This window comes from Polypterus senegalus, chromosome 1, assembly GCF_016835505.1.
Source record: "Polypterus senegalus isolate Bchr_013 chromosome 1, ASM1683550v1, whole genome shotgun sequence".
Classification (NCBI taxonomy): Eukaryota; Metazoa; Chordata; class Cladistia; order Polypteriformes; family Polypteridae; genus Polypterus; species Polypterus senegalus.
The window spans coordinates 164,152,565-164,168,678 of NC_053154.1; the positions used below are offsets into that span (position 1 = coordinate 164,152,565).

At 43.7% G+C, this 16,114-nt stretch overlaps 3 non-coding genes across 3 annotated transcripts; all 3 read right to left on the reverse strand.

Annotated features, from left to right (window-relative positions):
- Positions 1-2,793: 2,793 nt before the first annotated feature.
- On the reverse strand, positions 2,794-2,876 carry trnal-uaa. The gene has a single exon. It is a non-coding gene; the product is annotated as a tRNA-Leu (tRNA).
- A 2,195-nt stretch (positions 2,877-5,071) lies between these two features.
- On the reverse strand, positions 5,072-5,143 carry trnat-cgu. The gene has a single exon. It is a non-coding gene; the product is annotated as a tRNA-Thr (tRNA).
- A 347-nt stretch (positions 5,144-5,490) lies between these two features.
- trnal-uaa lies at positions 5,491-5,571 on the reverse strand. The gene has a single exon. It is a non-coding gene; the product is annotated as a tRNA-Leu (tRNA).
- Positions 5,572-16,114: the final 10,543 nt, after the last annotated feature.

Consider the following 16,114-nt stretch of genomic DNA (forward strand, 5'->3'; position numbering starts at 1 on the left):
CCTTGAGATGAGAGCTAAATCCTGTGTGCTTTTTTCTGCTGTTTTAAATCCCTTCTGAATAAGGTCTTGTGTTTGTACCTGCCAACTCAGCAATAAAGATTTTGCTCCTTGGAAACCTGTTCCCTTTTCTTGTCTCCTGTGTAACTTTATGACCCAGACTTGACTATATATATATATATATATTAAGGCTGTGCAAGTTAACACATTATTATCGCGTTAATGCATTGATTAACTAATGCTGACATTTATTTTATCGCACGTTTAATGCAGTGTGGCAAGCAGTTGGGGGAGGTACCCAACCGTGACACCTGGAAGGACCAGAGGAGGGATCAGGCCTCCTCCAGACTATGAGCGGGTGACCGCCCTGGTGGGTTTGGGGACCATGGGAAAGGAGCATGGAAGCTCAACCCTATAGGGGCCCGTGGTCACCGTCACATCCGGAAGTGCTGGGGGGAAGAAGACCAGGGACACCTGGAGTGCTTCTGGGTACACGGCCAACACTTTCGCCACACCAGGGAGTGCCGGCAAAAGCTCATTGGGATGCACCTGGAGCACATCCGAGAGAGGATGAAAGGGGCCGCCTCCCTCCATTCAGGAGCTAGAGTCTGGTGGAAGAAGGATGAAGCCTGGAGAAGAGGAGAGGAGGCGGTGAAGGAATGGCATTGTTAAGGAAGGCCTGGACTTGCGGGTGATTGGGTATGGGAGTACTGGGGTTGTGTGCACTTGTAAATATGGTTACTGTAAATAAACGTGTGTTGGTTGTGGAACCATCAGTGTGTATGGGCTGTTCCCCACAATATATATATATGAAATTTAACTAACAACAGGTGCACTAGAGGGGCAACAATGAGATGACTCACAAAACAGAAATAGTTTAAAAGGTGGAGGCCACTGACATTTTTCCCTCCTCATCTTTTCTGACTGTTTTTTCATTAGTTTTGCATTTGGCTAAGGTCAATGTCACTACTGATAGCATGAGGCGATACCTGGATCCTACAAAGGTGGCACAGGTAGTCCAACTTCTCCAGGATGGCACATCAACACATGCCATTGCCAGAAGGTTTGCTGAGCCACCCAGCACAGTTTCAAGGGCATGGAAGAGATTCCAGGAGACAGGCAGTTACTCTAGGAGAGCTGGGCAGGGCCTTAAAAGGTCCTTAACCCATCAGTAGGACCGGTATGTGCACCTTGACTCAAGGAGGAACAGGATGAGCACTACCAGAGCCCTACAAAATGACCTTCGAGCAGGCCACTGGTGTGAATGTCACTGACCAAACATTTAGGAACAGACTTCATGAGGGTGGCCTGAAGGCCGCCATCCTCTAGAAGGCCCTGTGCTCACTGCCCGGCACCTTGAGCTCGATTGGCTTTTGCCATAGGATACCAGAATTGGCAGGTCCACCACTGGCACCCTGTGCTTTTCACAGTTAAGAGAAGGTTCAACCTGAGCACATGTGAGAGACGTGAAAGGGTCTGGAGAAGCTGCCTGTAAAATCGTTCAGCTTGACCGGTTTGCTGGTGAGTCAGTAATGATCTAGGGAGGCATATCCATAGAGGCTCGCACAGACCTCTACAGGCTAGACAACGGCACCTTGAATGCAATTAGGTATTGGGATGAAATCCTTGGAGCCATTGTCAGAGCCTATGCTGGTGCAGTGGGTCAAGGGTATCTCCTGGTGCATGACAATGTTCGGGCTCATGTGCAGTTCCTTGAGGATGAAGGAAATGATACTGTTGACTAGACCCCAACGCACACCTGACCTAAATCCAATAGAACACATCTGAGACATTATGTTTCAGTCCATCTGATGCCACCAAGTTGCACCTCAGACCCCAGGAGCTCAGTGATTCGCTGGTCTAGATCTGGGAGGAGATCCCCCCGGACACTATTCGTCATCTCATTAGGAGAATGCCTCAAAATTGTCAGGCATGCATACAAGAATCAGGGAGCGATACAATCTACTGAGTACAATTAAGAGTTGCCTCATTGAAATTATGGCAAAATTAACTAGCCTACCACAACATTTTTTCATTTTGATTTTCAGCAGCTGTTTTTGAATTCAGAACTCTGTAGGTTGAAAATTTTCAATTTAATCAAACGATGTGGCATCCTTTCGTTCCCAACACAATACACAGTTCATATCAGCAGGATTATTTTCCCATTGAGATCTGATGTGTTTTCAAAGTATTCCTTCAATTTTTTAAATTTTCAGCTACGGACAAGCATGTTAATTGAGAGTTAAGGGTAGGCCTAGAAAATGTCTTCTGTCTGAAGAAGGATTTGACGACTACAGGAAAGATTTTAGCCTCAACCAATCAAACAAATGAGTGGCTTGAATGGGTAAAATATCCCATCCTTTGCCAAAGGGATCAAGTATGGATAGTACCAAGACATTGAACTCACGACCCCTGGTTTACGAGACCAATGCTCTGCCTCTGAGCTACAAGGCCGAACTGTTGTAAGCCTACCCTAGTCCAGCCACTTTTCTGATAGGGACAAGCATGTTAATTAAGGGTTAAGGGTAGGCATTGAGTTCATTCACTTCTGTCCTTCTCTGCTTTTCAATTCCCAAGTCAAGGTAGCAAAAGGTCCAGTGTGGTTCTACCAGAACACAAGTTCTAGAAAGCACAGGGGGCCTGTGGAATGCTATGAAGAACACTGACCTCAAGTACATTTACGTTTGTATTTTCAGCTGAGCTAAGGATCCACATTGCGAAAGCATTTCGCCTAACTTTCTAAAGGTGAGTGCGTACCCCAAACACAGAGTGAACGGGTGCACTTGAACAACAAGCTACCAGAAGTGGGGATTGAACCCACGCGGGCATTTGCCCATTGGATCTTAAGTCCAACGCCTTAACCACTCGGCCATTCTGGTACTCAAAGAAGGTGGTTTAATCAATCTTTGTCTTCGCCACTCCATGAAAACTGCGCTCATTCTTTCAGCTCCTTCAAAAAGAGGAGGAGACTCATCTTCCCTTACGGTGCAGGAGGCCAGAAGGGCGACTCCCACTTCAGGGGGAACGTCTCGCTTCTTTCGCTTTGTTCCCATGCTTCAAATGTTTAAACTTGGAATCCTAAATCAATCCTGCTTCCTGAAGTGACACCTAACCATCCCGAGTATAGCTCCCGTTGCACTGAAAAGCGTGGCTGATTCACTGGGAGGATTGGTTTGGATTTGAAGGGATTCCCGTTGATGAGTCGGGACAGGTAATCATGGCACACTCTTAGTGTTTTGGCAAATTAGTGACCTTCCGGCCAGCTAGTGAAAGGCAGCAAGTTGAGGTTTTCCTGTGACGACGTCATCCCCGAAAAGGTCCAGCATTATTTTTGCAGGTTCGACTTCTCCTTAACCTCGAACGGCTTAATCTAAATTTTCCTGACTGTACTCGGAGAAGTAAAGCGAATTCCGTGTCACTGTGGGGTGTGGACACCACTCTGCCAAGGCTGACTAAGGACCCTGGCAATGACAAAGAGGACCAGATGTAATTACAAGGTAACCTCTGAAGATCATTCCACTACAATTATTTTCTGAGTCTTGTTCATTTCCATAACAATGTGGAGAGGTCTTCAAATGGGTTTCAAGCAAGAAGTTTAGATATCTAGAGCTTCACGCATTCCTTTAAACAAAACGACGGGTGACTTGAGGTCTTATGATAAAGGGGCTCCCTGTTGTCGCAATTTGAAATGAGCTAATCTGCCTTGGGAATTTATTCTGTTCATGGGAGAAAACGTTTACTGAACCCTGCCGTGTTCCTGAATAAAACATCCAAATCCTGCGGTTACCGTGTGAGAGGGTTTCCAGAGTTTTTAGACGAGTGGCAGGAAAACGTGGAGAAGAGGTTCAGCTTGATAACAAGAAGAAAGCTCTTTCATCGACACGAGATAAGCCAATGCTCATTATTTAACAGCTGGATAGGAGCAGATTTTACTCGAGGAATTTGGGTTACCTGAAAGATAAAATGTGATTTCAATGGTTTCGCTAAAGTGCTCTCTGTGACGTTGTTTTGAGCAGGTGGCCGTACTTCAGCAGTATTTTACCCCGCAAAGTGGACTTTCATGAACGCTGGCTGATTGGTACAGTAAGTAGACAGGTGTAAAGTCCTTACGTCTTGTGGGATCGCCCTGCCTCAGGTCCGTCTCCTGCTAACGTGAACCTTAATTCTTTTCAGAAAGCTGACTTTCTCCGACAGATTGCGCTGCAAACCGGGCTGCCAGAGTGACAAATGAGAAAAGGATAAAGGCTAGAATAGACCCTTTGTCACTCCGAGGGACTGTTTGGGTATGGAGAAGGCGGGACTGTTGGCACTTGTGCATTTGCCAAATTTATGCCAGCTTCATTCGCAAGACGACTCTAAGACCACGGCGACGTTGCCCTTGAAACACTGTTCCCAATTGCCCTCGGCATTGGAGATGCCTACCTTGGATTCTTCTTTTGCTGCGTGTCTACACGGGACAGGTGCCTCCTTTTGCAGTAGTCAGATTGAGACAAGATTTGGAAAGGGGCCAAACAGAGAAATCTTACCAGGAGCTTTTGACTTCCGTTGAACCGCCGGAAGCAGGATTCCTTAATCCGTATTCTGTGGTGCCGACTACACTATCTTTAACCGATCGATGCACTTTCGGGCGTCTCAAAATGCAACCCTTTAAGCCAGCGTAAGACTACAAGAAAGTAATCGAAATCTATGTAAATGATGTCTTTCAGTTTTCTTTTGTCCTCTTTCCCAGATACGTGAAAGTTGGCCTGACATCATGAAGAATATGGGAATGGTCCTTTAACGCCTTGTGAAGACTTTTCCCTATAAAAACTTATTCTGTGATTCCTTGCTAGATGCAAACTGTTTCTGAACCTTAAAATACACGTTCTTTAGCGAATTTGTTCAACAAATGTATTGATGATCATTGTAAACGAAATGCCTTCATTAATCCGTGTGCCTAGAAAATGTCTTCTGTCTGAAGAAGGATTTGACGACTACAGGAAAGATTTTAGCCTCAACCAATCAAACGAATGAGTGGCTTGAATCGGTTAAATATGCCATCCTTTGCCCAAAGGATCAAGTATGGACAGTACCAAGGCCTTGGTGAGGGTTGAACTCACGACCCCTGGTTTACGAGACCAATGCTCTGCCTCTGAGCTACAAGGCCGAACTGTTGTAAGCCTACCCTAGTCCAGCCACTTTTCTGATAGGGACAAGCATGTTAATTAAGGGTTAAGGGTAGGCATTGAGTTCATTTCACTTCTGTCCTTCTCTGCTTTTCAATTCCCAAGTCAATAAAGGTAGCAAAAGGTCCAGTGTGGTTCTACCAGAACACAAGTTCTAGAAAGCACAGGGGGCCTGTGGAATGCTATGAAGAACACTGACCTCAAGTACATTTACGTTTGTATTTTCAGCTGAGCTAAGGATCCACATTGCAAAAGCATTTCGCCTAACTTTCTAAAGGTGAGTGCATACCCCAAACACAGAGTGAACGGGTGCACTTGAACAACAAGCTACCAGAAGTGGGGATTGAACCCACGGGCATTTGCCCATTGGATCTTAAGTCCAACGCCTTAACCACTCGGCCATTCTGGTACTCAAAGAAGGTGGTTTAATCAATCTTTGTCTTCGCCACTCCATGAAAACTGCGCTCATTCTTTCAGCTCCTTCAAAAAGAGGAGGAGACTCATCTTCCCTTACGGTGCAGGAGGCCAGAAGGGCGACTCCCACTTCAGGGGAACGTCTCGCTTCTTTCGCTTTGTTCCCATGCTTCAAATGTTTAAACTTGGAATCCTAAATCAATCCTGCTTCCTGAAGTGACACCTAACCATCCCGAGTATAGCTCCCGTTGCACTGAAAAGCGTGGCTGATTCACTGGGAGGATTGGTTTGGATTTGAAGGGATTCCCGTTGATGAGTCGGGACAGGTAATCATGGCACACTCTTAGTGTTTTGGCAAATTAGTGACCTTCCGGCCAGCTAGTGAAAGGCAGCAAGTTGAGGTTTTCCTGTGACGACGTCATCCCCGAAAAGGTCCAGCATTATTTTTGCAGGTTCGACTTCTCCTTAACCTCGAACGGCTTAATCTAAATTTTCCTGACTGTACTCGAGAAGTAAAGCGAATTCCGTGTCACTGTGGGGTGTGGACACCACTCTGCCAAGGCTGACTAAGGACCCTGGCAATGACAAAGAGGACCAGATGTAATTACAAGGTAACCTCTGAAGATCATTCCACTACAATTATTTTCTGAGTCTTGTTCATTTCCATAACAATGTGGAGAGGTCTTCAAATGGGTTTCAAGCAAGAAGTTTAGATATCTAGAGCTTCACGCATTCCTTTAAACAAAACGACGGGTGACTTGAGGTCTTATGATAAAGGGGCTCCCTGTTGTCGCAATTTGAAATGAGCTAATCTGCCTTGGGAATTTATTCTGTTCATGGGAGAAAACGTTTACTGAACCCTGCCGTGTTCCTGAATAAAACATCCAAATCCTGCGGTTACCGTGTGAGAGGGTTTCCAGAGTTTTTAGACGAGTGGCAGGAAAACGTGGAGAAGAGGTTCAGCTTGATAACAAGAAGAAAGCTCTTTCATCGACACGAGATAAGCCAATGCTCATTATTTAACAGCTGGATAGGAGCAGATTTTACTCGAGGAATTTGGGTTACCTGAAAGATAAAATGTGATTTCAATGGTTTCGCTAAAGTGCTCTCTGTGACGTTGTTTTGAGCAGGTGGCCGTACTTCAGCAGTATTTTACCCGCAAAGTGGACTTTCATGAACGCTGGCTGATTGGTACAGTAAGTAGACAGGTGTAAAGTCCTTACGTCTTGTGGGATCGCCCTGCCTCAGGTCCGTCTCCTGCTAACGTGAACCTTAATTCTTTTCAGAAAGCTGACTTTCTCCGACAGATTGCGCTGCAAACCGGGCTGCCAGAGTGACAAATGAGAAAAGGATAAAGGCTAGAATAGACCCTTTGTCACTCCGAGGGACTGTTTGGGTATGGAGAAGGCGGGACTGTTGGCACTTGTGCATTTGCCAAATTTATGCCAGCTTCATTCGCAAGACGACTCTAAGACCACGGCGGCGTTGCCCTTGAAACACTGTTCCCAATTGCCCTCGGCATTGGAGATGCCTACCTTGGATTCTTCTTTTGCTGCGTGTCTACACGGGACAGGTGCCTCCTTTGCAGTAGTCAGATTGAGACAAGATTTGGAAAGGGGCCAAACAGAGAAATCTTACCAGGAGCTTTTGACTTCCGTTGAACCGCCGGAAGCAGGATTCCTTAATCCGTATTCTGTGGTGCCGACTACACTATCTTTAACCGATCGATGCACTTTCGGGCGTCTCAAAATGCAACCCTTTAAGCCAGCGTAAGACTACAAGAAAGTAATCGAAATCTATGTAAATGATGTCTTTCAGTTTTCTTTTGTCCTCTTTCCCAGATACGTGAAAGTTGGCCTGACATCATGAAGAATATGGGAGTGGTCCTTTAACGCCTTGTGAAGACTTTTCCCTATAAAAACTTATTCTGTGATTCCTTGCTAGATGCAAACTGTTTCTGAACCTTAAAATACACGTTCTTTAGCGAATTTGTTCAACAAATGTATTGATGATCATTGTAAACGAAATGCCTTCATTAATCCGTGTGCCTAGAAAATGTCTTCTGTCTGAAAAAGATTTGACGACTACAGGAAAGATTTTAGCCTCAACCAATCAAACGAATGAGTGGCTTGAATCGTTAAATAATACCAACAGTGTGGTTCTAAGAACAATTTAAAGACAGTGCTTGAATGTTGAAGAACATTGACCTCAAGTAATTACGCTTTTTTTTCAGCTGAGCTTAAGGACCATTCCACCTGGCCGGCTCTTTCAAAGGTGAGTGGCATTCTCCCGTAAGGTGCACTTAATAAGCTACCAGAAGTGGGATTGAACCCGGATTCCCATGATAGTCAACTTTAACCCTCGGACTGGTACTTTGAAGGTTTAATAACTTGTCTTCGCCTCATGAAAGGGAGGCCCTTTCGCTTTAAATGAGGAGCCATCTTCCAATTTTAGGCAGAAGGCGCTCCCTTCGGAGGCGCTAACTTTCGTTGTCCCTGCTCAATGTTAATTGAATCCCATCCTGTTTGATGGCAACCTGAAAGGTGGTCGTCACTGAAAGTCGGTGATTTGGGAGTTGGTTGATTTAGGACCCCTGAGGTCGGAAAGGGTTTATGCACCTTTTGTTTTGGAATTGCCTCTGGAGGATCAAAGGCCAAAATTTTCTACGACTCATCCAAAAAGGCCGATTTTTGAGGTTCATCTCCAACTCGAAGGCTTAACTAGTTCTAGCCTCGAATAAAGGATCCTGCAAGTTGTAGACACCACTTGAAGCTGACTAAAACATCCAATACAAAGTGGACAGTTTAATTTAACATGGAGATCATTCAAATTCTTAGCGTTCATTTCCATACATTAGAGGTCTTAATGGTTTCCAAGGATTAGGAAACAGAGTTGATTTTTACAAAATTGGGAGGTTTAAAAAGGTCCCTGTGCAATTTAAAGGTACCGCTTAGAGGTTTATTTTCTGGGAAAACGTCGGACTGGTGCTGAAAAACACAAATCCTTCGTTACCGTGTAGCGGTCAATTTAGCGCATGGAGAATTTTTGAGGAAAGGGTTACTTGATAACTAGAAGAAATTTGTTTATGCAGAGAAACCATTCCTTTTTAACAGCTGGATGACAGATTTTTACTAGAAGGGTACCTGAAGAATGTATGGTTAAAGAGTTCTTCGTTGTTTGGCAGGGCGCTCAGCGGGCCTTAACGCCTTAATGCTTTCAGAGCTGCTATTGACAGTAAGTAACAGGTGCAGGGTTACGTCTCAATGGATAGCCAGTAGGCCCTTCTCTAGGACTTTATTTTAGAAGCGATTTTCCGATTGCGCTAAACCGGTTGCCAGTTAAATGAAAATAAGCTAGATGCCCTTGCACTCCGATGGCCTTTGGCATGGAAGCACGTTGGTCTTTGCATTTGCTGCATTTCCGCTCCTCTCCAGGATTAGACAAGTGGACGTCAAGAAACAGGCCATGCCTTGCATTGAGTTCATTTATTCTTTCTTTGTGCGCTGTTCTCGACCAATCCCCTTTGAATTTAATTGGACAAATTGAAGGGGAAACAAAGAAATTTAATAGAAATTTTCTTTTCCTTAGAATATTGGCCTTCCTGAAGACTAAGTCCCTAACCATGATGACTTTCGTCCTAAATGCAACCCTTTTAAGCCGTAGATACAAAAGTAACAAATCTTGAGAATTTTTTCCATGTTTGAGTCATTTAAATACGTAAAATTTGGGCCCGACATTATAAGATTAGAATGGTCCTAACCCTTGAAGACTTTTCCAAAAAAATTTTTGATTCCTTCAATGCCAAATGTTCCTAAGTAAAACAGTCTTAGCAAGTTCAACAATGTGGACTTGTAAGGAAATGCCTCCATAATCGGTCCTAGAATGCTCCCTGCAGAAGCATTTGACGCTAGGGAAGATTTTACAACAAAGTATGGGGTGACTTGTTAATACCTCCTTCCAAGTCCGTGCAGGACAGTCCAGGCTTGTGAGGTCCCAACACCACCCTGGACGGGAAATGCTTGCTGGCTACCCAAACTGTTGTACTCCTATCAGCCCTTTTGAAGGACAGTTCTTAAGGTGGAGTAGGCGAGCATTCCACGGTGCGTCTCTTTTCAACACAAGTCATAAAGTTAGTTGGTTCCATATCATAACAAGTCTAAACACTCGGCCCCGTGACTGCAAAGATGGACATGACTTGTCTTTCCCTTAAATTCACTGCGCTAACCAAAGGACATTTCCTTTCTAAGGCCAGTAGGACCACTAAAGGGAACTTGCCTTGACCAGCTCCAAAGTGATTAACCGCATTCCCTATCTAAGTCCGCCTAACCCTAACATCCTGGTACTCAAAAGGTGTTTAACAATCTTTTCTGATTCATGACTGGGATTTTTGAGCCTTCTAAGGAGGCCCTTTCTACGGGGGAGCCAGAAGGGCGATTACTTCGGCGCTCTCCCACAGGTTCCTTCTTCAATCGTTTCAAATTGAATCTAATCAATGTTCCTGAGTGCACAAACCACCAGTATACTTGTGACTAAGGTAAGCTGATTACTGGGAATTGGTTTGGATTGAAGGGATCGTTATGAATGGGGCAAATCAACAATCTAGTTGGGATTGAGATTTCCGCATATGGGAGCAAGTTGAGGTTCCTTAAAAAGGCTTCGAAAGTCAGCAATTTCTTCTGACTTCACGCAACCTGACCAAACTAGTTTCCTGATTTAAAGAAAGGGTAATTGTTCCTTTGGGTTGAACACTGCCGGCTTCTGACTGGCAAACAAAGACCAGATGTACAAAGTAACTCTGAAGATCATTCATACATATGTCTAGCTTGTTATTTAAAAATGTGGAGAGGACTAAAAGATGTTTCAGCGAAGTTAGATACTAGATTCAGAGATCCTTAAAAAGTACGGTGATTGGGGCTTGAAAAGGGACTTTTGCATGAAATAGCATTGCCTGGGAATTTTTGTCATGGGAAAGGGTTGACGCTTTCCTGAATAACCCAATCCGCGGTTACCGGGGAGCGGTTTCCAAGTTTACTTGTGGCAGAAGCCGAAACAGGTTCGCTTGTAAAAGAACTTTTCAGAAGAGTACCAGTATGATTTAACACTGGTGGAGAGATTACTGGAATGGTTACCGGAAAGTAAATGGGTTTCATGGTTTTCCTAAGTCTTTGGACGTGTTTGGGTGGCTGCTTCCATTTCCCTGTGGACTTTAGACCGCTGGATTGTACATAGTAGACAATGTATTCGCGTTTTTGTGAGCCCCCCAGTCTCCTACTGACCGAATTGGTTGGTTTACTTCTCCAGATTCCTTGAAACGGCTGCCATTTACAATGAAGGGTTAAGCCTGAATAACCCTTTGTATGAGATGTTTGGGTATGAAAGCGGACTTTCATTTCATTTGCCAAATTTTTCCGTCTTAAAGATCTAAGAAGGCCAAGTTTTGAAACCTTTGCAAAAATTCGAAATGCTAGTGATCTTTTCCCTCGGTTCAAAAGGTTCTTTGCGATCGTTGAGACAAATGGCCAAAAACTACAGACTTTGACTCCTGAACCGAGCCAAATTCAACCATTTTATGATTACTGTCTTTAACGGTTATGCACTTTCGCCTCAAAATCAACTTAGCAAGGTAAGATCAGCCAAATTATTAAATGTTTCCGTTTCTTGCTATCCAGATTTAATGCCTACTCTGATATGGGAGGCTTTAATTTGGAAGCTTTTCCTTCAAAACTTATTGTGTTCCTTCAATGAACTGTTCTAACTTAAAGTGGGTTCTTAGAATTTGTTCAAATGTTTGCTTAATCTAACGAAATCCTCAAATCGTGTGCCAGAAAATGTTTCTGCTGAATTTGCAATACAGAAAGATTTTGCCTACAACAACAATAGTGGCTTGAACGATTAAATACTCCTTTGTCAAAAAAAAATTAAACGCCATCCGGTGAGGTGAATTGCCCCTGTTACGCAAACCCAAAGTCTACTAGCACAAGGGATGCTTTAAATCCAGTCAGCCCCTTTTCTGTAGGCAAGCTGTATAAGGGTTAAGTCCCTTGAGCATTTCACTTCTTCTGTGCTTTCATCCCATCTAGGTTAAAAGGCCTTTTCCCAACAAAATTCTAAGTAAGGCCTGTGAATCTTGAAGACATTGATCAAGAATTTACCTTGTTTACTGAACTAACTAATTTGGAATGAATTGCTACTTTCTAAGGAGATTGTGGTTAACACCAAGTGACGGTGCATGACAAAAGGTACAGAATGAGGATGACCTGTGAATTTCCATTTCTAGTCAAGCTAACCATGATTCGGTACCAAAGGGTGTAATCAACATTTTTGCCTCATGACTATCACTACTCCTTCAAAGAGGGAACATCTTCCCTAAGGTCGAGGCAAAGGGCCCATGGGGGTCTCGCCTTTGCCCTTGCAAATGTTAACTGGAACCTAAACATCCTTTTCCCGAAGTACCTAATTCTTAGTATAGTCCTTGCATGAAAGGTGGAGTTCAGGGGATTGATGATTTAGGGATCCGTATGATCGCTAATATGACACCCAGGTTTCAAATTAGGGGCTTCCGAGCATAAAGGAGAAGTTGGGTTTTCTCTGGGGGCTTATCAAAAGGCCCATTTTTGCAGGACTTCTCCTAACCTGGCGGTTAAGTAATTTTCCGCTGTTCGGAAGTAAAAGCATTCGTGTCACTGTGGGTCTGGACACTTAAGGCTGCTAACCCGGAAAGAACAAAGAGGCCAATGTAAAGTTGAGGAACTTGAGATTTACCAAGTATTTTGAGTTGCATTTATAAATGGGCGGTCTTCATGGTTTCAAGCAGAAGTTTATTTAGACTAAGCGCTTTAAAAACGGCGGTGACTGAGTTATTAAAGGCTCCTGTTAGCCTTTGATAGCTAATCTGCCTTGGGAAGTTCTGTTCATGGAAAAATTTAACCGCTTTCGAATAACACCAACCTGCGGTTACCCTGAAGGTTGATTCTTTTGCCAGGGGGGACTGGAAAAGTTCGTGATACTAAAGGAAGTCCCTTTCAACCTAGATAAGCAATCTAAAAAGCGATAGAGCAATTTACTCAGGATTTGGTACCTAAGATAAGGTTTCTGCTTATTAAGTGTTGAGTTTTTTGGAGGGGCCTTTCAGAGATTACAATGGATTTAAAAAGCAATGTCGAATAGACAGTGTTCCTTAGCTTTGTTTCCCACTAGGTCCTGACTCCTTAACGGTACCTTAATCTTTTCAAACTTTCCCACATTGGGAAATTGCCTAGATGACAAATAAAGGATAAGCAGATAAATTTGCTCATCCGAGGATGGGGTATGAAAGCAGACTGTTGGCATTAGCATTCCATTATCCAGTTCTCAAAAGGTGACTACTAAGAAACGTTTGCCTCCAAACACTGTTCTATTGCAATTTGGATTAATGCCTCCTTGATTCTTCTTTGGCCTTCACGACCGGGAATTTAGGTCAATTAGACAAGTTTGGAAGGCAAACGTTAAATTACCGAGCCTGTCAGTTGAACCGGACAGTGATCCTTAATCCGTTTGTGTGAGCTAAGTTCTTTAGCACATGTACTTAGCTAATCAACCCATAAGCCAGGTGGACTACAAAAGTAATGAAATTTAATGTGCTTTGTTTTCTTTTTCCTCTTCCATCGTTATATTGCCTGATCAAAGAAGGATAAATGGTCGCTCCATTGAAGACTTGCCATTAAACTTACAGTGACCGTATGAACGTTCTAACCAAAATCATTCTTAGCAATTTTCACAAATTTTAATCATTAAATGCAATCCTCATAATCGTGTGGAAAATCTTCGTCCAAGAAGGTTGCACACGGAAATTTAGCCTAACCAACAAAGAATAGTTCTTGATCGACCAAGATCCTTTGCCCAAGGTGATGGACATACCAGGCTTTGATTTTTTTTTTTTTTTTTTTTTTTTTTTTTTTTTTTTTTTTTTTTTTTTTTTTTTTTTTTTTTTTTTTTTTTTTTTTTTTTTTTTTTTTTTTTTTTTTTTTTTTTTTTTTTTTTTTTTTTTTTTTTTTTTTTTTTTTTTTTTTTTTTTTTTTTTTTTTTTTTTTTTTTTTTTTTTTTTTTTTTTTTTTTTTTTTTTTTTTTTTTTTTTTTTTTTTTTTTTTTTTTTTTTTTTTTTTTTTTTTTTTTTTTTTTTTTTTTTTTTTTTTTTTTTTTTTTTTTTTTTTTTTTTTTTTTTTTTTTTTTTTTTTTTTTTTTTTTTTTTTTTTTTTTTTTTTTTTTTTTTTTTTTTTTTTTTTTTTTTTTTTTTTTTTTTTTTTTTTTTTTTTTTTTTTTTTTTTTTTTTTTTTTTTTTTTTTTTTTTTTTTTTTTTTTTTTTTTTTTTTTTTTTTTTTTTTTTTTTTTTTTTTTTTTTTTTTTTTTTTTTTTTTTTTTTTTTTTTTTTTTTTTTTTTTTTTTTTTTTTTTTTTTTTTTTTTTTTTTTTTTTTTTTTTTTTTTTTTTCCCCCCCCCCCCCCCCCCCCCCCCCCCCCCCCCCCCCCCCCCCCCCCCCCCCCCCCCCCCCCCCCCCCCCCCCCCCCCCCCCCCCCCCCCCCCCCCCCCCCCCCCCCCCCCCCCCCCCCCCCCCCCCCCCCCCCCCCCCCCCCCCCCCCCCCCCCCCCCCCCCCCCCCCCCCCCCCCCCCCCCCCCCCCCCCCCCCCCCCCCCCCCCCCCCCCCCCCCCCCCCCCCCCCCCCCCCCCCCCCCCCCCCCCCCCCCCCCCCCCCCCCCCCCCCCCCCCCCCCCCCCCCCCCCCCCCCCCCCCCCCCCCCCCCCCCCCCCCCCCCCCCCCCCCCCCCCCCCCCCCCCCCCCCCCCCCCCCCCCCCCCCCCCCCCCCCCCCCCCCCCCCCCCCCCCCCCCCCCCCCCCCCCCCCCCCCCCCCCCCCCCCCCCCCCCCCCCCCCCCCCCCCCCCCCCCCCCCCCCCCCCCCCCCCCCCCCCCTTTAAACTTTCTTAAAACTTATTCTGTGATTCCTGTTAGATGCAACATGTTTCTGACCTTAAAATACCGTTCTTGCAATTTGTTCAAGCAAATGTTTTGAAGATCATTGTAAGCGAAATGCCTTCATTAATCGTGCCCAGAAAATGCTTCATGTCTGAAGGTTTGGCGACTAGGAAGATTTTAGCCCAACCAATCAAGGAATGAGTGGTCGAGTTAAATATGCATCATTGCCCAAAGGATCAAGTTTTGGACAGTACCAAGGCCTTGTGAGGTTGAATCACCAACCCTGGTTTCAGACAATGTCTGCTTGAGCTACAAGGCAACTGTTGTAAGCCTACCTAGTCCAGCCACTTTTCAAAGGGACAAGCTGTTTTATAAGGGTTAAGGAGGTATTGGTTCATTTCACTTCTGTTTCTCCGGTAATTCAAGTAATGAGTTCAGTGTGGTTTCTGCAGAACACAAGTTCGAGCACAGGGGCCTGTGGATGCTATGAAGAGCTTGACTGCAAGTATTTACGTTGTATTTTCACTGAGTAAGTCACATTAAGGCATTATAACCTTTTCTAAGGTGAGTGCGTTCCCCAAACACAAGTGACGGTGCATTGAACAACAAGCTACCAGAGTGGGATTGAAACGGGCATTTCGCCATTGGATCTTAATCAAGCCTTTAACCACTCGCCATTCTGGTACTCAAAGAAGGTGGTTTAATCAATCTTTGTCTTCAGCCACTCCATGAAACTGCGCCATTCTTTCAGTCCTTCAAAAGAGGAGAACTCATCTTCCCTTACGGTGCAGGAGGCCCAGAAGGCATCAACTTAGGGACGCTCGCTTCTTTCTTTTCCATGCTTTAATGTTTAAACTTGGAATCCTAAATCAACCTGCTTCCTGAAGTGACACCTAACCATCCGAGTATAGCTCCGTTGCACTGAAAACTTGGCTGATTCACTGGGAGGATTGGTTTTGGATTTGGAAGGATTCCCTTGATGAGTCGGGACAGGTAATCAGGCACATTCTAGATGTTTTAGCAAATTAGTGACCTTCCAGCTAGTGAAGCAGCAAGTTGAGGTTTTACTGTGCGAGGTCATCCCGAAAGGTCCAGCATTTTGCAGTTGCTTCTCCTTAACCTCGAAGGCTTAATCTAAATTTTCCTGACTGTACTCGAGAATAGTGAATTCTGTCACTGTGGATGTGACACCACTCTGCCAAGGCTGACTAAGGACCGGCTTTACGAAAGAGGACCAGATGTAATTACAAGGAACCCCTAAAATCATTCACTACAATTATTTTCTGAGTCTTTCCCTTTCCATAACAATGTGGAAGGTCTTCAAATGGGTTCAAAGAAGTTTAGATATCTAGAGCTTCACGCATTCCTTTAAACAAAATACGTGACTTAGGTCTTATGAAAAAGGCTCCTATTGTCAATTGAAATAGCTAATCTGCCTTGAATTTATTTTTCATGGAGAACGTTTACTGAACCCGCCGTGTTCCTGAATAAAACATCTCCTGCGTTACCGGGAGGGTTTCAGAGTTTTAAGCAGTGGCAGGAAAAGGGAAGAGTTCAGCTTGATAACGAGAAACTCTTTCTTCGACGCAGACT